Source organism: Microtus pennsylvanicus, chromosome 7, assembly GCF_037038515.1.
Source record: "Microtus pennsylvanicus isolate mMicPen1 chromosome 7, mMicPen1.hap1, whole genome shotgun sequence".
Taxonomy (NCBI): domain Eukaryota; kingdom Metazoa; phylum Chordata; class Mammalia; order Rodentia; family Cricetidae; genus Microtus; species Microtus pennsylvanicus.
In genome coordinates, this window is record NC_134585.1 from 59,931,398 (window position 1) to 59,952,805 (window position 21,408).

General features: G+C 42.8%; 1 protein-coding gene across 5 annotated transcripts in view; it reads right to left on the reverse strand.

Annotated features, from left to right (window-relative positions):
• Window positions 1–15,925, reverse strand: part of Satb1 (SATB homeobox 1) — a 93,784-nt gene extending 77,859 nt beyond the window's left edge. For 2 of the 5 annotated variants that reach the window (XM_075980974.1, XM_075980971.1), the window contains exon 1: window positions 15,844–15,925. The gene's annotated coding sequence lies outside the window, so the exon portion shown is untranslated. Of the gene's footprint in view, window positions 1–9,224; window positions 9,377–15,150; window positions 15,333–15,843 lie in introns of those variants that run through there. The other 3 variants (XM_075980970.1, XM_075980976.1, XM_075980972.1) reach the window with 3 other exon arrangements.
• Window positions 15,926–21,408: the final 5,483 nt, after the last annotated feature.

A 21,408-nucleotide genomic window follows, 5' to 3' on the forward strand; every position in this document is an offset into this window, starting at 1 on the left:
TTTTGTCTGTCTCGGATGTCAGCACTGATTTCCACATCATTTTTTAAGTGGACCAAACACCAACTTGCTAGAGCAGGGAGGAAGTGCTGGGGTTGCAGCCCAAGGAACTTGATGGAAGCATATTCTGGAGAGGAAATGCAACATTCTATAAACATTTGCAGCCTCCTGTCTCAAATTATCTATGACCAACATCATGACAACGCCTTACAGTTTGAGAAAGAAGCATGCATTCTATGTCTGCATGTACTTTATAAGCTACAGGCCACATTTTGGAGGTCATGGAAGGGCATACTCCGATGTCTGTAGGGTCCTGTAGCCAACTTGACCCAGCCTTCAACTTGGGAAGTTTCAAGTGCACTGCCTCGTGATTTTCACTTATGAAAATCCCCGACTAATCCTACGAGAAGTTATGAGCCTTATATATATTCTTGTTGCAATTTGTATTTCTCCTTTGTAACAATCATCACATGCATAATCAATTAACTGTCTGAGTGATTATTAGTCAGGCAAACACCTCCCATATCAGGCTGCAAGCCCTATGAGTGCAAAAGTCTCCCCTAATTGCCATAGCTTAAGAACTGAATACAGTATGCTTGCAATGTTTACATCAGACTGCATATAGCGGAGTAAAGAGCCCTCGGTGTCATCTGCAATCAATCCTCACCATTAACTTCACTGACAGTGCTTAAGTATTGCAGAAGTGAGAAAGCCCAATACTGCAGAAGGTTGTTACACTGCTTAATTTTCAATAAATTAAAGTTACATAAAATGTACAAGTTAGTTCTTCCAGCCCACTTCAGGTGTTTCATGGACTCACATAGCCAGTGGCTCTCAAAACCGCACGGTGTGGACTGGAGAATACTTGCTCCCCGTTACAGGAAGTCCTACTGGACAGTACTTACCTTAAGAACTGTGAGCTCAGGATCTTCTCCGAAGGAGTCTTCCAGGTGCTGACTAGCTTTCAGACATTCTATTGATGTCTGAATGGAGATCATTTTCCATTTTAAAATTAGCCCATATATCTGTAATGTTACATGGAATGAGACTAGTATACCACTGAATACAAATTTAAGATAGCTTTCCAGACATGTCTGCACTTGAGAGGGTCCTGTAATACAGCTGCAGCAATATGCACTTATAAATGCTGCTTGCTCTGAGTACTTCAATGTCATATACACAAAGTTATAAACCACAGCCATTCCACCCTTACTCCAGCTTCCCCGTGATGCTAATACAAACCCCCTTAGCTGTGTATCTTTGCACACCTTTAACTGTGGATACGCTACTCAAACTGGGAGATCATTCAGCTACCAAACCGGGTGCACTGCAGACAAAGATGTCAAAGGCTGGAAAAGGTTGCAGGAGAGAGCAAACTATCATGATGATGAACTTCAAATCCAGGTTTGGGGTTTTACCTCACCTCTAGTAAGTTGGTTTCGGTTATAGCCAGATTGATAGTGATCAAAATTATGTCCCCTACGACCTCTGAGGTTAGATGTAAATGCCCAAAGGTAACTTGTGATGTTTGGTGGTTATCACTGCAGTACTAGCTGTAATGCTGGCAAGGCAGCTGGGCCTGCACACCACCAAAATGAAGTTTTACTAGTAAGGATTTATTAAGCAAAAAATTTTCAAGACTACCTTTTTTTCCCCACAGATGTTAATATGAATCCTTCTTTGACAAGCTATAGTGGAAATAATTTTATCAAAATTGGTATTTCTATTTACACCCAGATCTAAAATGAGTAAAGGCCAGGAAAGATTCTGGCAGTTGCCGCTGAGTGCATCTAGAATAGGGTCACCATGTACCTATGTTTTCAGATGCCTGGTTTTATATTATGGCTTCTGAGATGAATGGACCCTTTAATTTACAGCTCAGTTAAGCCTTGTTGTCCCAAACCTGGTATACTGCTGTGGCTGGCTTATTTTTCTCCTTTCTCTGGTGTTCATCTACCCATCCCACCAGGTCTGTAGCATTCAATATTCTATACTAGTCGTCTGAACTGCAAGGCTCCAAGCATCTTACAATTTATTATATGTGTGAATAGCCCAGGATTCTTTCACTGTGCCTTCCACCATGGGAAAAAATCCTGGAACCGTCTGCAGAAAGGAGTGCTTGAGAATCTTAGGAGGGAAAGGCGGGAGTCGGGTCACAGCCCACTTCAATTGAACGGAGTGGCTGAACGTGTGGGAGCTGGGCAGTGTTTTAAGTTTCCCAGGATGTCTCTGCTAAATGATCAAGTCTGGCATAACCTAGGCAAAATTTGAGACAGGGACTCAAATAGGCCCACTAGGACACCCCTGAACTGAGGTTTTGTAACCTAATTCTGGGACACTTAGAAAGACAGGTTTGTCGCCAGGTACCATCAGGGAGTGCTTCAAAACTCAAGTAGATGTGCAAGCATTTGTTTGAAACAGACAGACACAGGGGTGGGCACAGGATATTAGATCACCGAGTTGGTAAAAAGGGGTCTGCTGTCCAAGGAACCATGATAAATTAGCATTTGGGCACTTGCTTGAGATTTACTGGGGTGCCAGAAATCCTATGCAGGTATGTGATTTATCATCACAGACATAAGCGACTAACCACAAAATTACACATGGAAGCTCAGTCCTACAGCCAGTCTGTTATTTACTGGAGCCAGAACTATCCAAGTTTCCTCTAAATCTTTTTTTTTTTTTAACAGTTGAATGTGATTTTTTTTCTCTCCTAAAAATCACTATTTAACCCTGAGTGGGCTTTTCAAACAACTGAAAACTTGTATTTCTTTCTCTTTTCCTGACTATTCCTGCATTTTAGCAGGACTCAAGATTCCAAGCAGTACCCACCCTGGATGCCCTGAAGCTAACTGAGGAACACTTCAACCTTGATTGGGAAGGGAGGATTGTTGGGAATTTGGGAAGACTGGAATTCCAACGATTTCCAGTGAATTCCAACAATAACCCTCCCAACCTTTAGTTAGGACATAAGCCAGACTTCCTTAGAGATGCGGATATTATTACGAATGTTTTCTAGTTTAGTTGCAGAAATGAAGAGTTTGACACCACAATAGGCCCAAATCCTAGTCCAAATTATGCCTGTGGAGGACATCAGCCAAAAGTGGTATCTGTTCTGCCATAGCCAACAAATGCCACCGGACACTAGCAGGGGACAGTCCTCTGCAAAAGAGAGCCACACCAGAGACAAACCTTTCTCACTTGGAAAATGATTAGACTCCATTTTAATGCTTAAAATTTGATAAAGTCAAAGGGGAGGCTAATCCAAAAGTAAAATGACAAATGGCTGATGGGAAGGATTCAGAAGAGACAGTGGTGACAGCTGTTCATGATGTGTGAATATAATCCACATCACCGGACTGTATCCTTAATGTCATCAAAATGGCACATTTTAGGTTATATGTTTACCACAGGAAACAACTGTAGACAAAAGGACAAATCAACCAGCTATTCCTGGGAGTAGCAGAAAACATCATGCCAGCCTCAGACAAACAATGAACTCCATGACACTGAACAGTCTCCCCTAGCCCAAGTCCCAGGGCTTTGTCCATACCTGCTAACAGCTACAGCCCAGTCTGTGCCAGATTATTCAGTCATAGGATGTGTGTCTGACCGCAAGGATAACTAACCTGGACTAATGATCACCAACCAACATCTCACTCATTTTGAAGGTCCTCCAATCCAAGAGGATGCTTCTCTCTTAATGTTTTACTCAACACACTGTCTTAGCAAAGGAGGGAGAGAGCCTGGAACAAGTGAACACAGGCAGTCCAAATTGTGTGTCTTTTTCAAAAGCATAACAATTACCTTCATAAAGCAGTACATCTTCCCTTAGTTGCCAAAATAGGAAAGCACCATTATGAGGACGCTGTAATGTAGTCTACATAATAATCTATAAATTGTTTCTATGTGAAGACTTTAGACTATTTTTTAAAAGTTCTTAAATATAAATTTATTTAATTTCAGATTCAGTCAGTTACCTCTAATAGGGATAAGGATCAAAATAGTTAACTTTTTATCCAACAATTACAAAAATTCTTTATATGCTATTCTGTCGCGGACAGAGTATTATGTTATCTATTTCTGCTGGTTTTATGTTAAGGAGTTTTACATTAACAGTGGAATTTTTAATGAACTGGAAATTAATTTATAAATTATATTTTATTCATATTTATATGGATATATTCTGATATGCATGACTAAGGAATATTAATATGAAGTGAATCTAAATTAAAGATATACTTATTATGTATAAAAGCATTAATTATTATAAATAGAATTACAGTTTAGCTATAGAAGGCCTAGTTACCTGTCTTGAAGGTACCTCATTGTTAATATGTTTATTGTGAAACTTAATTTATTAAATAACTAGCATGGACTATAAATATGCATGTATGTAATTACAGCTGATAAGAAGGCTTATAAATAACACCATACTATAACTTTAAAGAAAGAACTAGAGGGGGCTTGAGAGATGGCTCAGCAGTTAAGAGCACTGGCTGCTCTCTCAGAGGACCTGGGTTCAGTTCCCAGCAACCACATGGCAGCTCATACCTGTTTGTAGCTCCAGGTCCAGGGGTCTGACACCGTCACACAGACATACATGCAAGCAAAACATCATTGTACATAAAATATAAATAAATCATTTAAAAAGTTAAAAAAGTACTAGAGAGCCTTGGGGCTATTTTTAATAATTTATTTTTATTTACTTAGCAAAGGTTTTTTTCATTTGCATTATATATATGTACATGTTGGGGACAAGCCAACAGCATATTTATGAACAACTTTGATGGGGACCAGCTCCGAACTGTCTGGAAGCTGCACTGCTTGGATAGATGGTCACTACCAACTCTTGTCCTGTTATTTCTACAGTAGAAGCAACAATCCACATTCATTGTACATTTAATAAAAATAAAACTTCTTCTCTCTCCTTGGAGGTAACTAAGGCCCTTGAGACCAAGTCTTGTTCACTTTGAACAAAGAAAATTTATCACTAAAAATTGACAAAGCTTCAAAATAAGTGTAAATGTGTCTTTAAGGCTGGCAAGGGACACAGTTTAGGATATAAAACCAACTCTTGTGGTGTTCTTAATAGATTTGAAAAACCCAATTGTCTGGCCAATATCCAAGTATGTGTAAACATCTATGTGTGTATGTGTACACATGCATGTATCTGATGTACATATGGCATAACATGATAAATGGACAGTTAACACTTGCATAACATGCAAGACTTGATTACGCAATTAAAAAGTGGGAGACCACTGTTTTCATCAGAATCTTTTAAAAACCCACAGCTAATGTAACATCCTATTATTAAGCAACTCTCACAGAAAAGGTATATGACAGTAGAAAACAAGAATTAAGAAAAGGGAGGGAAACCAGGTGTGGGTCTTCCTTCCCATTCCACTGTCCAGCTGAGTGACCATCAGCTAAGCATGATTCAGAGCTACAAGATGAAGGGACAGAAGAAGATGGTTAGGGCCAGATCAAAGTGTCTCTGCCTTCAATGTAAAAACTAAATTCACTTTAAAAAGGAAATAAAGACACAGGAAATTTCTTACATGCTATATTAAATGTTTATCTATATATAAGAGGCAGGTGTCAAACAAACAAATTTAAAAAAAAAAAACCCACTAAGGCAAAGAGAAACTTTAACTCACCAGATTCCATCTGTTACATTTGAATTCATGCATAATTGATTATCCATGACTGGTAAGTTCTTTTCTCAGTAGCCGACCACAGTTTCTAAACATTATGTATTAAATCACTACTAAAGTAGACGACATTTCAGAAACAGCAAGGCAGAATAAGAATATTTTAGATGAAAAATTACATGCTGGTTAATAATAATACAGCTGACCTATGTTTAAGGGAGAGAAATTTTAATCATGTGCATATTAAATATTAATAACCTATTCTGTTATTGTTATAATAAGGTTAAGTAGGCTTCTCCATGCTTAAGGAAAGCGAGAGAAAGAGAAACACATAATAGTACAAAAAAACAGAGAGACGGGAGACAGACATAAGGAAAATGTGTCAATAATAAACAAGAGGAAATGAGAAAGAAGGAGAGGATGAAGGTGGAAGCTAATCTCTATGTGTCATTATGACTGCCAGAGTACTGGCAAAGAAGCAGCATCCTTTTATTTCAATTTTAATCATTTCTGAATTTTAATACCCAGCTCCTTTTGTAATTCTCCTGGCATTCCCCATATGCCTCCATCCCAGCCAAAACACCAGTGTAAATTAAATGGCAGGCAACCACGCTGCTGATGTAGCCTTCTCAAAGAACCTACCAGGTGACCAAACGCAAAAGGTGAGTCTACCTGACATCCCTCAGGACCTCCAGCCAATTAACTGCTTTAGTGTCTGCTACTTTCCTTAATTTTGAAAGGACAGTGGTTAGGGAAGCTACAGGAAGAATCGTTAAAAAAAAAAATCCGCAAGCCAGTGGTAATACAATAATCAGTGACCATCAGGGCCTGGAAAAATGAGTTTGCTCTCACTGGCACTAAGGAGCATCACATGATTATTTAATTACAGCTCTAATTTTTGTCTCGTGGATGGCAACATATCAACAATTAATAGGGCAGATAGAGGAGAGTGTGTTTTAAAGAGACAGAGTGTGTGTGCTAACACTGCAGGTCACACAGCAGTGCACCACCTAAAGGATGTGTGTGTGTGACTAAATAGAAATGCCTTGCAAATAGTCCCACACATGCTTCAAAAGGATAATAAAATGTTTAAAAGAAGCGTCCTTTATAGATAACTTTCAAAGCATGCCCGTAACCTTCCCGAGAGTTAACATCAAGCTAACGAGCCCTGCTACTGGCTCCGGGTTAAGTTTTAGAGAATAGAAGGATAGTCTCATGTAAGCACCCGAATCCTACCCTGTTGGTAAATGAGGTACATAACCACAGTTCTTTGTCTTCATATGTCCATCATGGCTGACATCTGCTTTATGGGGTCCTGAGAAAACAGCACTGTATTGGAAAGAGGAGGTTGAGATGAGTAATCCTTGTACCACTCATCCCCAGTATGCTGGGCTCTGGAATATCAGCTAGACCCAACATGGTGGCTCAGCAGCAAATGCAGGGCAAGGCTTTGGGTTGACTCTGGTGAAGTTTGTTAGCACAGCCTGATATCAGAGAAACCTAAACAGAGATTTAACTTAATCCTAAAGGAAAGCTGGTAAGGATAAAACAGAAACTCTAACGCTGCTGTGCAAAGCATGATGGCATACATACTTAGAGAAGAAAAACATACAACAATCTTCAAAACTGGGATCATGGGAGGACTAGTGCTCATACAACCTCAGCAATAGCAGGAAGCTAGAAAGAAACGCCTCTTTCTTCAATAAATCTTTATCAGGATGAGCTACATTCAATATTTACCCAATTATTAATTCTGCTCTCCTTAAATGAGTGCTTACTATATGCAAGACAGAGAATGCTACCTGTTCAGTCTCTCCTATTTAATCTGTTACAGAAATGTAGCTTCTACTTAGTCCCTTTTGTAGTTTGATACCTTGTATGGTAATAGATAACAACAGTATCTAAAAACTTGTCCAAGTAGGAATGTTCCTGTGTTTTTAGATGCTCTATTAGGAGGTTACAAGGTCTACAAATCCATGGGAAGCATTTAGTTATTAAAACCCTGTGGTCTCTGTCACTTACTGTTTTGCTGATACAGAAGCCTATATTTGAGACAGAAAACCTAGATTTGAGATTTAGACAATAGAATCATCACTGTGGTCAGCTGTTCAAATATGTTTTAAGTATTGGCTTATATGAAATTGAGAATAATGTAAATTGGCTAAGGGACATTGACTACAATGATTCCACAAAAATATTTATCAGGCTAAATCAGCTCAGTAAGCTTCTGATGGTCCACGTTGGCCAAAGTCATCAAGAAACAAGGAAATGTGGGCATCTCAAAATACAGGATGGAAAACCTGACACTGTATCGCAGTAACTGTATCTAATGCCAGGAGCAAGAGTCACGGAGCCAGTGCAAAGACAAAAGCATTCCATTACGTGTAGAAGTTTTAAAATGAATGTATTTTAGTGAAAACCTTTGATGGTTCTTGACCAAAAATGTGATTCCATACATTCGAAAAGGTATTTTTCAAGAATCTAGCAAGCAGCAGCTTGTATGCAAAAGTATACATCATTCCTTCTTAACATGGTTGTTAATATACAGTTAACATGTCTCAGAAAAAGGCTGTAATTAGCTGTCTACTGCTCTAATAACACTAATAAGCATACAGTATCATTAAAATACAATGACTCCATACACACTAAGGCTGTCATTTTTAAACTTTTAAGATAATGTTCTAAATTGTTTCTTAGTCCTCTTAAACCATCAAAAAAGTAGCTCGCCTCTCCGAGTTTTGGAAGCATAGTTATTAAAATAGGGTTCCTGCCTCCCACAGACTGGGGAACTCTTTTTACCATTAAACAAGCTATCCACTGTTTCACTTACAGAATCTTTAAAAGATAAAAGGTAAGCATTCGTATTTTGTCCTTCATTCCTTGGTAAAATGTTTTCTTAGTGAAGGAACGGCTTGCTAAATATCAAGAATCACATAGAATTAACTGTTGTGATCGCCAATGCTTCCCATTGTCTGGCTCACTGGAACAGAAAAACCCAAATGCATTCAACATTAAACAGCTAATTATTGTAACAATCTACTCAAGGATACCTTCATTTCAAACAAATGTCTATATACAGTAAGTGTTATTTTATTTATGAAATTATTACAATGAAATATTTATAATGTAAAACTTGTTTTACCTTAAAGTCTTTCTATACTAAACATTAAAAGGCCAAGCTGTCATGTACACCCTCTTACCAGCAAATCATAAACCCTAACTGAGATCACAGAGGAATCTCTAGCTATCAGCTCTGGCTTCCAGGAAAACTGCATATGAAGAATTCCCCACCACACAGATGACACACTGTCTTTTCTTTAAATACCTCAAGAAAAGAAAGTCTAAGAATTTCCCTCATGGGGGCTACTAGGATATCTTACCCCTCAACAATGAATGTCCTTGGCTCCTGGCCCCAATTATATGTAGCTAAGAAAAAAGTGATATCCCCAATATCCGACAGAGAAAAATGCCTACCAACATCCCAGAGCCAAAAGCCTGTCAGTTACTGTGGCTGCAGCTCTGATTCTCCACATGGGACTGAGTGCCTGTAGTAACTTTTCTGACACTTACCCTCCTCGGATACCAGAGGCTGATCTCCAAATCTATCCCTAGAAGAAAGGTCTTTGATGGGGTGACAGTGCAGAAGTTCTTTCTGGCAGGCTAGTAAGGCAGGCACATCCCAAAAGAGGTGGTTACCAGTTGCCTAGGAAGCAGCTGGACCATGTCTGCAGATCTGAGGGTGCGTCACAAATCAGGTCACAGCTCTGAGTAAAGTCCACCCCCTTCATCTGTGTACAACGCCCTCTACTTCCGGCACACCTGGGTGGGGGGAGAGAAAGGAGCAGCGGAGGGAGGGAGGCTGGCTTAGATCCACAGCATTCTAGTAGAGTCACAACCAGGTGGAGGCAGACAGCTACTTCTTCCGCAAGCCTTTCACCCTCCTTACTGGGACCTGCACCTCTAGATACTCAAAAAATGTGTTCGACAATGAGTGACTCTAAAAGGAGCGCTGGGTAAAATAAAATAATATACACCAAAATGTTTTGTCCAGCATGGTCTTCCCTCCCCTGGAAACAGAGCAGACACTGCATGTTTGGTTACAAGCTACTTCAACAAATATCATATAACTGGACCAAATAAATTTCAGCAGAAAGTAGTGATATAAATCCTGGGATATCACTTAACTGCTTTTCATTCCTCGCAACTGAACTGGATCCCGAATTAACTGAATCACATCCATGAAAGTCCATTGAAGGAGGTGGTTAGAATTACTATTACAAGCCTGCAGACAGCAACAACTGTGCAAGTGATACAGAATGACTTGAAGGAATAAAAATAGGCCAATATGCTAGAGAAACTCTACTACTAAATCTCACCCGGAATACATATACACACAATCTGTATCTATTTACTCTAAAATGAAATATCTGATCTTTAAAAAGACTTTAAAAAAATAAACAGCAAAAGGTACCGTTGGCATAAGATCAAAAGTACAAAATAATGTGTGTTAATGTGTTGATCACACTATGAAGACATCAAGTTTAAATAGACTCACCATTGAGAACAGCAGTTAGCAATGATATATAAATTACCATAGGAGATGCTTTTTCTTTGGGAGAGTGGAGGGAAGGAGCCTCGTGTAACAGATTTGATTTACATGCTTGCTGTATTAAGGCCATATTCCGCACTGATGTCAGAGGAGTATGTGGTTAGAGATTGACAACTGGGTACAGGCAGTAAGCTCGAGAGCTTCTTAGACAATTCAAACAACAATAAGCAATTTCTCAAGTTAATCATGAGTTTGGGCATTCAACTTTAGAAGGATGTTGAGGTTTCAGGGGGGGCCTGAAAGAGAGGGATCTTGAATTGGAAAAGAAACAAGTGTATTCAGTATTTTAAAATAAAAGTGGCTACAACCCTTCTTTGAGGATGGCAGATTAACCACAAGAAAAAAAAAAGGCGAGAGTGTGTTTAGAGGAGCTGAGAAACAGTCACTCAGCCAGGAAGCCCCCTTGATAGGCTTGTTTGCAGAGCTCCATTAAAACCTGCAGCAATCTGTCCAAGAACTGGCAAAGCAGAGCCAGTGTCACGGGCGTGATCTAAGGAATCAGATAGTTTGACCGATTTGGAACTTTGTAGAAAGCTAATTTAGTAAACGCATACTTGACTGTGCTTGCACACATGTGTGCACAGGATCCTCAGGATGGCTGTGTTCAGTGGCCTGCCAGCGTGCGGGGAGCCAGATGCTGTGGTGAAGTGCAAAGTAAAAGTGCCCAGTGTTTCTCCCAACTCATTTCACAGGACAGAAATGAGAAGATGAAATGATTCTTCTTTAAAGTTTTGCCACTAGGGAATGGGAAGAAAAACTCCTCTCGAACCCTTCCTCCCAGCCAGGAAGAGTGTGAATCCCTGGGTTACAGCCCAGGTAGATATTAAAATAGAGACAGAGCCGTTATTTAGTGGTGACAGGAATATAAATACGTGCACTAACCTATAAACTGGTATTTACTTCAGGAAGGTAAGTAATATTTTTCCTCTGATTGCTGAGCTGTCAGTTTAATGCAGCGTAAATAAACAGTAGGTGCCTGCTAGCTCGAAGTAGGAAGTGCTCTTGCACACGAGGAGCAGATTACTGAAGCCTGGTGCTCATCATGCTGAAACCTAACTTTCATTTTACCAGAAAATATACCCTACTGTGGGTTATTTTTCGTGCCTGATCTATTAATTAACTTAACTCTATTCTGCCAAAATGTAAATCAATTTGTAAAAAAAAATCACCACAGAGTTTTGGAATATGAAAACCAAATCAATTTTAAAAGCAAATACTAAAAATGAATGCTTCATATAATAAGCACAAGCTATTTAATGGCAAAAGGATAAAGAATATATTTAAATAAGAGAACTGAATAACCTGAGCTATTTACTTAACACAAAATCTTCCTCTTCTGCTAATTAAAGGCAACTGGCACCTCTAATATTCTGTCACCTTATGCTAGTGTGGTCTCTCCATATACAAGCAGAGTTTGCTCTCTGGAATGTCTGAAGGGAAACTATTTATAGGAATTAAGCTGTAGTGTCTTATTTCAATAGGAAGAACTCTGAATATTCCAGGGAGAACAGCTAGGTCTGAAGATCCTTCTAGCAGCATTTGTGTACAATGTGCTTTTCTTCCTATGCTGCGTATGGCACAAAATTATGGTAGTATGCAGCAACTGATTTTCGCTCCTATATATGGGTGCCGAGAAAAATATTTTATGGCCTCATTTTAAATGAGAATTTATCTAAAAAGTATAAAAGGGCACTTGGTGAGGTCTCCCATGTAAAACATGAACACAGTTCTGATATCCAGTCAATAATTTTCAAAAGAAAATGAGGGTTTTTTTTAAAAAAAAGAATATTTTTGCATTCAACTATAATGTCTAGACATAATTAGAAGATTGATTTAGTCATGTGCATTTATGTACTTCATCAATTCCAAGTACTAATATATTAATTGCAATCATCCAAGATAACATGTATGGAAGAAATGATGTGTTTCTAAGCAGGGCCTCTCTGTGTATGTCCTGTTTGGAAATTCACAGAGCAGGTGGGAGCCGCTAGAGTGCTTTAGAGAGCCCCTGCTATATACCCATGTTGTGTTTAGCTTAGCACTGTTTGTAACCAAAAGATTTCTACAATAATGAGGAACAGGTGCCTGTCACCTGACCTTTTAGGCCTAATTTACAACCTACAACCTGTCACATGAAAAAATAATTGAAATTCCCTCCTAGATTTTCAGACCTTGCTAGTTTAATGTGTTTCTCAGCCATCACTCTGCAGCAGCTTCTCACTCAGTCACAGGTTCATATAGCTGGCAACAGACTTCTTTGCAGAATAAACTAATATTCATTTTGTTGTTGCTCTTGTTTAAGATGCCGGGAGACAAAGGAACTACTTTTGTAGATTATCAACCAAAGGAGAATATATTAATTTTTTACAAGTGAACAAAAGACATTCCTTTTGAATACTTTTACATACAAAGAACTATTATTTATTACATATTTCAGCTTGTGGGAAAGCAAGGAATGCACTGATTCTGGAACCAACTATGTGGATTTGGGAAGTTCTCTACGTCTTTATCATTGTTCTCCTTCCCCTGCCTTGCATACACTTAAAGAAGTTATTACTTCAGGGAGGAAATCCCTATTTGTTCTTTTTTCATCCATCATCTGTATTCATTATTCAGAAAGGAAAACAAAATTGAGCAGTGATTTTATTTCTCTTGCATAACCTTGTTACATGTAGCCATATTCAAATTTAACAATGCTTTGTATTTTATTGCTACTGTTTACATATTGTGTATTACATATGACTGAACAACTCTACATTTAAAATATTGCTTCCATTAGAAAAAAATGAACTAATAAGTGTCAAATAGAGATGAAGAATAAACATTCTTGGTATATTTATAAGATGGGTCATTTAAAATGCACACAAATAGGGTGCACATTGTCGCTACTGTTGCATGTGACATAGTATGAACATTGCTTAAAGTGTATTTATTTAACAATGCCCTTAACCAAGTTAATTAAAGTATTTCTGCCTGGTGACGAGGTATGAATGATGCCGTCAGTTACTTCTGCTAAGTTAAGTTGAAATTAAGCACTTATTATAACCTTTCCTAACAATGTGAGAAAGACTGAGTAAATATATTAAATTTGTTTCACAACAGATGCTTGGGTTGTTAATATTTAAGATGCCTATTCATGCTATTCCTGTCTGCACATTTGTCAAAAATGTAAGCTTGAATGCTAATGTTTGCCAGCAGACTGGAGCAGCCAGTGTATGCACTACTACTATTCTAAAATAATAAGCCATAGAAATAAAGAGCCGCTGCTAAGTCAGAGCACAAGTTCTACATGGGAGATTCATAAAGGTTTTTAGAACCAACACTTCAACCCTGGCTTTCCTGGGACTTAAAGTATGGCCTGACTTTATTTATTTATTTATTTATTTATTTTTATTGCAGGAGAATCTGACTACAGAATAAATCTCACTCTTTCAGAAAATCCACTTTGGATAAGGTGTAAATTTAAGTAAAGTTTGGGAGGCTGAGCTACTGTCAGCAGCCCAAACACTGTAAATTCCAGATACTGCTTAAGGACAAAACCTGACTCCTAGCAAAGAGAGACCCTGACTCAGGCTCAATTCCCTCTTCTGTCTTTTTTGGAAAGTCGGGTGCTCTGGCCTCCAAGGCTACAAACAAACATGGAACCCCCCCCATCAATCGCGTGCAGACAGGTTCTCTCCAGGGAGCCAGGTGTCTTCCCTGTCCCTATGGCCAAGTGAAATCCAAGTCTTAACCCTGGAAATCCAGTACGCCTCAGAGAAAGTTCTCCCTGGAAGGACGCAGAGGTCAAAGTTGTCAATGGGCATTTTGAGAGAGATGACCCCATGGTTGACATCTTGTTAAGTAAAATCTGGTCCTAGTGGAGGCCGGGGCCAAAAACCTACCCTGAGCTCTATGCTGCCCTCCGCTCTCAGGGTTCTGTGTTCATCCCCGAAGGGATCTCTTTAGCGCCTTTTGCTCGGCACAGGCACACGCACGTGTCGCTCTCCGGACCTGCCACCTGCCCCCTCAGTCCCTTGCATCCCAGCTCTCCAACCCCAGTTCGGCCGCCCGGGGATTTCTGCAGTGGAGGAGCACTGGGAAAGGCCGCTGCTCTTGAGTGTGAACCTTCACCGGGAAAGAAGGAGTTGACCCCAGGGCTGCACCTGTGTGGCCACAATTCCAGCTAAGACAGCGCGCATGTTCCCCGGCCTCCCTCCCAAGCCCAAGCCCGAATCACCGTCCAGAACCGACCCGCGATTGCCGGCGAGGGCTCCATAAGCGCTCTACTTAGGCTCTCAAACTCTGGGATCCAACTTGAGCGCCCAGCGCCCTGGTGGTTCCCGGGATAGATAAGTTGCCACAAACTTCCCGGGCCCCTCTTCACCGCCACCCGCCACCAGCCAAGCAGTGCTGGTCGGGAAAGGATAGGGGGAGATGGGCCGGGATGGGATGCTGAGTGAACTGCAGATCTGGCGCGCGACCTTTTCACTCCACCCAGCACCTCGCCACCTTCCAGGTACCAGGGCTTACAGAGTGGCTCCCCTTTCCCCGCTTGCCCTCTCAGGGCTTCCCCACTCCGCCTTTCTCCTCTAAAGAGGGCCGTCCCCACGACCTGTACAAAAGTATCCAACCAGAGTCTGCCAGGCAGGTGAGCGAAAGAAGCAAGGACACCAAGAAAGTACGCTTCCCGGCCATGGCCCTTACTTTACCAGCCCAGTCCTCCCGCGTGCCGGCGCGCGCGCGAGAAGGGCCAGCAGACCCCGGCACGCGAGGGGCGCAAAGCCGCTCCAGCCGGGACCGCCGAGAAGTTTGGATCGGTTCCGCATCCGCAGAAAAAGGAGGCGAGCCGAGCAAGAGACCCAGAGCGTGAGCAGCACCGGCAGGGAGCAAAGGAGCGGGACTCACTCAGGCGTGGAACCGGGGCAGCGTGGGCCAGCGGTGCGGGCCGAGGCCGGGTCGGCTCCCCGCGCGGGCGCGCCGGGCGGCGGACTTCCCGGGCGGTGGCTGCAGCTGCTGCCACCTCCCCGCCGCCGAGCTGCGGCCGCCGCGGAAGTTAATGGCAACTTGACTTCAAGTTGTCTCCTCTCCCCATCCGAAGTGGGCGTTTAAAGGGGGCAGAGCGCGGCGAGCAGCGAGCGGGGAGCGCGCGGGGCCGAGGGGGAGGGGAAGGGGCGGGGGCGGGGCGGGGCGCGGGAGGGGGCCCGGGAGCCGCTCTGAGCCCGCAGTGTACAACGCGGCACGGGCGATCGGGGCGCCCCCGCGACAGCCCCCCACCGCCGCCCGGGGGGAGCGCGTGCCAGACGCGCCGCGCAGTCGTCGCTCTCCCGCTTGGGGGGTTCGGGGACCCCGCAGCGGGAGCGACCGGGCCCGGCCTGCCTCCCCCGCGCCTGCGGCCGCTTCTCCCCCTGGCGGCGGGTTCCTGGGCGGCCGGTGGCTCCGAGAGCGTGCCGTGAAGCCCGAGCCGAGCCGAGCCCGAGCCACCGCGGCCGCCACATCCCTGCGTGCCGCCCGGGCGCGGGGTCGCTGCGGGAGAGCGGCCCTGCCCGCCGCCAGGGTAAGTGTGGGCGCGCCCCGGAGCCCCACCGCCCGGGCCCTCACCTGCACTGCCCCCGCCGCGCACCCTTGCCGCCCGCTGCTTCCTCTTGCCTTGTTTGCCTGGGCTTTGGGAGTGCGGAGTGGGGCAGTGGTGTGTGTGCCAGCAGAGGAGGAAGTCAGGTGAGAGGCCCTGAGCACCCCCCCCCCCAAGCCAGCCTATGTGGGGTGTGTCGCTCCCCAGTAGGGGCATGCGGGCCAAGTTTTCCCTCCTCTTTAGTGCTGAAGAAGAGCTTTCCTAGAGGGGGCCTCTTTCCCTTCAAGCTGATGAGCTTCTTCCCATGTTCTCTCTGGGTATCCCAGTCTCAGAGCTCTACACCCCTAGTGAGGAGCCGGTAGCGGAGGGAGGATGAGGGGCCCTCTTGCAGACCCCTTTCTCCGCCCTAGCCGTTTGTATTAGTATCATTTTCGTGTCGGCAGTTGTAGGTCCATGCAGCGCACCAGAACGAGATGCTTACTGATGTCTAAATCACCTCTGCCACCATCCACCCAAAATATGGGGCAAAGGGGGCAATAATGAGGATTTCCTAGGAGGGGAGGCAGGGCCCAGGGACCTTTCCGTGGGGAAAATCGACAGAGCTCCGAATGGCCAAACTAGGGGGAGGCTCAGGCCCCCTGTGCTAAAGAGAAATTGGGCTCTATTAACTTTAACCCACTCCCCTGCTACTCCTTCCCACCTCCCAGTTCTAAAGAAGCTATCAACTAACAGGTCTTTTGTTTCCTGTTGTGTCGCCTTTGGGAAATTTGCATTGAATATGACGACAGAAAATTACTACTGTTTACTCAAAGTTAAGGGGGTTGCAAAACGAAAACAGTTTTTACTTTTCTCTTTGTGTGTTTGGCAAGGAGTGGAGCTGTTAGGTTCGTGGCAGAAATTGCAGAAGCTCCGTTATAAAAATAAGGACTGTAGAACTGCCTAGGTCTGTTTTTAGCAGCTGCACTTTCTTGAGTTCTTTCACATAAGGCTTGCTCTCTCATTAAGTCCCCATAAATAATTGTATATGGAGCGAAGGCAGTTAGGGTGGCAGGACTGAGATTGCTAGGCGTTCCATCCCTCCAGCGCAGAGCTGTTTGCAGGGAAGTTCCTGGAAAGTGACTGTGGGCTGAGAATTCAGTTTTTCCTAAAAGATCCGTCAGGTCCTCTTCTGTCGGTTACCTGCGAATCAAGCACGACAAGGTCGGTGACTAGCGAACTGAATCTTAGTAACAAGCACTTGGACAGTGCACAGTGCCGGCTGCTTCCTGAGCGCCCCCTCCCCTTGCCTAGCCTTGAAGTCCCTGGAATTTTCTAGTCTTTTTTCAGTTGATCATCATTCTGTGCAAGAGACCATTCCAAAGGCACGAGGATATAAACAAATATGAACAGGTGTGTTCACCTGGGAAACTACACCCTGTGCCCCGGAAGAGCCCCTGGAGAGCAAAAGAAACAGCTCCTAGGGATTGCCTTGAGCAAAACAAAGTGGACATTGAGTTTCCCTTCATGGCTCACTTTCTTTCCCCTACAAGTCCTGGGGGACATCAAATTCTCTTGCCTTTATTTGCCAAAGTGCTGAATGGCCTAGCTTCTACCAGTGTCTCCTCCGAGGACAGCAGGGTAGGAATGGAGCCCAACACACTCAGTCTCTGCTGGTTGTCATTGTGGAAGTCTGAAGTGAAGGTTAACAGAAATTTGAGATTAAAAACTATTTTTTTGTCTTTTATTTACTCATATGTTCACCTAGTAGTTCAGATTATTGGCAAATCTCCCCTGACTTAAAGCAAGAGGGCTCGTTGTTCCCAACATTCCAAATTCCCTTTCCTTCCATCCCTAACAGCATCTCCATAGCCCCTGTTAAATATTTCTAACAAATCCAAATGTAACATGAGTAGCTGAAACATACCAGAAGATAGATGATAATAGTTAATAACCACATTGATTATTTCAGGAAAGAGTTAGTACAGTCTGACCTTCTACATGACATACAAGGAGCGGGCCAATGCATCAGTGGCCTTAGTGGGGGAAAACATAAGCCTGTGAGAAGATAGAGGCCAAGGAGAGAGACTTCTCCCTCCTGACCCCGTGCAACCCTGAGCATGCCCAGTCTCTGAAGCAGAGGAAGCTGGGCCTGTGTGCTGACATGCTGGGTAGAAGTGTTTGCCACCAAACCTGCCCACCTGACTTTGGTCCCCAGGTTACACAAGGTGGGAAGATAGAACCAATTCTGAAAAGTTGCCCTCTGATCCCTACACAGGAACCACACCCACCCACCCACACAATAAACAAATGTGACTTTAAAATTGGTTCTTAAAAAAAAAGAAAATCAAGGCTGAGGATCTGGATTAGAAGTTATTTTTATTGCTAAGTTGTCTCGTCAAACCTTTAGAGATCGTTTATGCAGATGTCCTAAGTGGATACCCCCACAGTGGCAGGAATTTGGGGTTCAGAGCTTGACTCAAATTAGAGTTCAGTTCAGCTCCCCAATATTTATTATGGGAGTGAGGTCGTTCGTTCCATCGTTGTGTACTTTCCTTATTTCTCTCAAGCTGTACAGAATTGGAGTTCTTGAAAGTCAGAGCCATTTTTTACATCTGGAGCAAAGGTAACAGGAAGGGCTTCAGCCTGAGTCACAGTGTGAACGTCTGCTGCCTGTGATCACCCACAAGTGCTTCCTCGGTGTGCGTTTTTGCACTCCAGGACTCAAGCTGCTGGAGCAGTCATCAGCTTGGACATCTCCCCCCTGTGACCCTGGCTCTGATAGACTGCCAGCTGAACTGTCCAGTCCAGCTACTCTGTGGCCCAAGACTTCCATTTCCTGGGTGAGCATTGCCAGAATGGCACCAACCCACAGGGAGACATAATGTGACTCTCTGTCAGTGAGGAACAACTGCCACCCCCACCAGAGTAAGGCAACCCCATCTTTCACACTGACTAATATAACACATTTTCTTTTTTTCAGACTTGTTTTTCTAGCAAAGGTATGATAAAATATCTAAGGAACGTTTATCTAAAGATACCGTTCAGTTCAAAATCTGAATATTGACCTTGAGCAATTGCATCTCACATTATTATCAAATGGATTATATACCCGTGTAATACAAAATATTTGTTCTTTCACCATTTGTTCAATATTTTCGTCATTAGTAAACATTTATTAAGCCTAGTAGAAATCAGGAGCCCTGTTAGCGGCTGGGAATAAGGACATTGGAAGTTCTCTTCAGAGACCACATTTTCTTATTGGGCAGGAAAAAGCCATTGCGATGCTAATAGAGGAACAAAGGCGGTGGGAACAACTGGGGTGAGGCGAACATTCTAGCTGGAGGCATTCAAAAAGTTCCTTAGAGGAACTGACAGAAACTAAGTCTTGAGACTAAGTGGGATTCCTTTAGGGACAAAGGAGAGTAAAGGGATTTTTGAAGCAGTGAGACCCGTGTGGGCATAGCCCCTGTCAGCGTGGGCACTAGCCCCTGTCGGGGTGGACACTAGCCCTTTTTGGGGAACTGTAAAGACGGAATCTAAACTGTCCACATTGCAAAGGACTTTGCATATATTCTTTGGAGTTTGATCATTCCACATTCCTAGGATCACAACGTTTTAATTTTCATCTGGTGAAGCATAAATGTAAGTCAACAAAACTGACCAAGATCGTAAACAATGCTGCATATTAGTTACTCTGTCTCATTGCTGTCGTGAAACATCTCATAAGAGAGCAACTTAAGGATTTCTTCTGGGTCACAAAGGGGAAGGAAAGGTGACAGGGGCTGGAGGCATCTGGTCACATGACATCTGCAATCAGGAAGCAGAAGGAGGGAGAGAGAGTGTGTGTGTGGAGAGAGAGAGAGAGAGAGAGAGAGAGAGAGAGAGAGAGAGAGAGAGAGAGAGAGAGAGAGAGAGAAAATATGCTAGGTTCAGCTTCTTCTCTTTTTATTTAGTCCAGACCTAGACCATGAGATGCTGCTGCCCATATTCAATATTGGTCCTCACTTTTCAATTAAACCACTCTGGAAACAGTCTTATAGACACACTGAGAGGTAAGTTTCCATGGTGATTATAAATCCAGTCAAGTTGACAGATAAGATTATCCATCAGAAGAAGAATTTCAGTGGTCTGAAGAATGTATTCTGTCCAAGCAAAACGTCAGAACTTCCAGTTTCTAAAGATAAGCTAAATCCCATGTTTATATGAGAAATTGAAATAATAAGTATTGTCAGCTTAACTACATGTTAATGTACACTTGTTAAGCTGATTTTGGCCTGTAGACATGTTTTGTGAAGTTTATGTATATACATTTCTAGTGAGGCTGGACTCTCCAGTAATAATGTCAAATTATATTTTAGTTCAGACTGTCTTATTGTTGTATGCCCTAGACTTTTGAGAATAGGACTATTTCTTTTTAACTTTAAAAATTAATTCAGGGGCTAGCAATAAGGCTTAGCAGATAAAGGTGCTTGCCACCAAGCCTTACCATCAGAATTGGATGTCTGTGACCTCTACCTTAGAAGGAGACCTCCATACATGTACCATTGTTCATGCACACACTCATACACACCAATTACAAAAATAAATAAATGTAATTAAAAATTCTATTGTAAAAATAAATGAATAAATAAAAGCAGATTCCTCAACAGTTAGGCGTGGATGGAGGAGGAAACTCAGGGCTCTCTAACCTCACCACTGGACTGTTCTCTACTGATAGGTCCAGGGGTAGCTATCACCTTCAGTTGTGGCTCACTGATGGCACCAACAGGCTTCACCAGATCCAATCCAGTGCTCACACAGGTTGCCTTAGCTAAACTAAATGGGTCACAAAGTAAAACCAAAAATCATAAAACTAGGAAAAGGACTGATATGTATGGGATTGGGGGTTGACAGGCATGGAAGGAAGATGAAATAAGGAGAAAGAATAATCAAAATATATACATGTATGAAATTGTCAAATAATAAAATTAATCAGGAAAAAATAATCCTACTAATTGCTTATTTTTCTTGCCTCTCTTGCTTTGAGGCCATATTTAACAGCTACTCAAACATCAGCAATGTATGGCAACTGACTCTGTCACCTGGCAAGATGAACCAACCCAGGCAGTATCCTGGCCATCCCAGAGTCTATACACAGTTGCAAAGGTCTCTTTAAGAGAAAAGGTCTTTCTATTCCCAATCTCTCTTCCCTCCTGCTCTTCTGAAGGTGCAGGCAGGTCCTTGCCTCTTCTTCTTCTTTCTCGGGGTATTTCTCTCTTCCCTCCCCCACACCCTTTATCTCAATAAAACTCCCAGATAAGCTCTGCCTGCAGGCCAGCTGTGGGATCTCACTGACCCCTCCTGGGTCTGCCAAGGTTTCTCTTGTGCCATTGTGCAACAGCAAAGCCCCACACTTTTCTGTGAACCCTGAAATATTAGAGACACTGTCTTTCCTCAAATATGCTATGCAGTTTCTTCTGAGTTTAGTGTATCCATGCTGTTTTTTCTTTTAAAGATTTATTTATTTATTGGCCACACCTTTAATCCCAGCATTTGGGATGCAGAGATAGGCAGTCTAGAAGAACTAGTCCCAGGACAGCCAGGGCTACTATAAGGAAAAATCTGTCTCAGTGTGT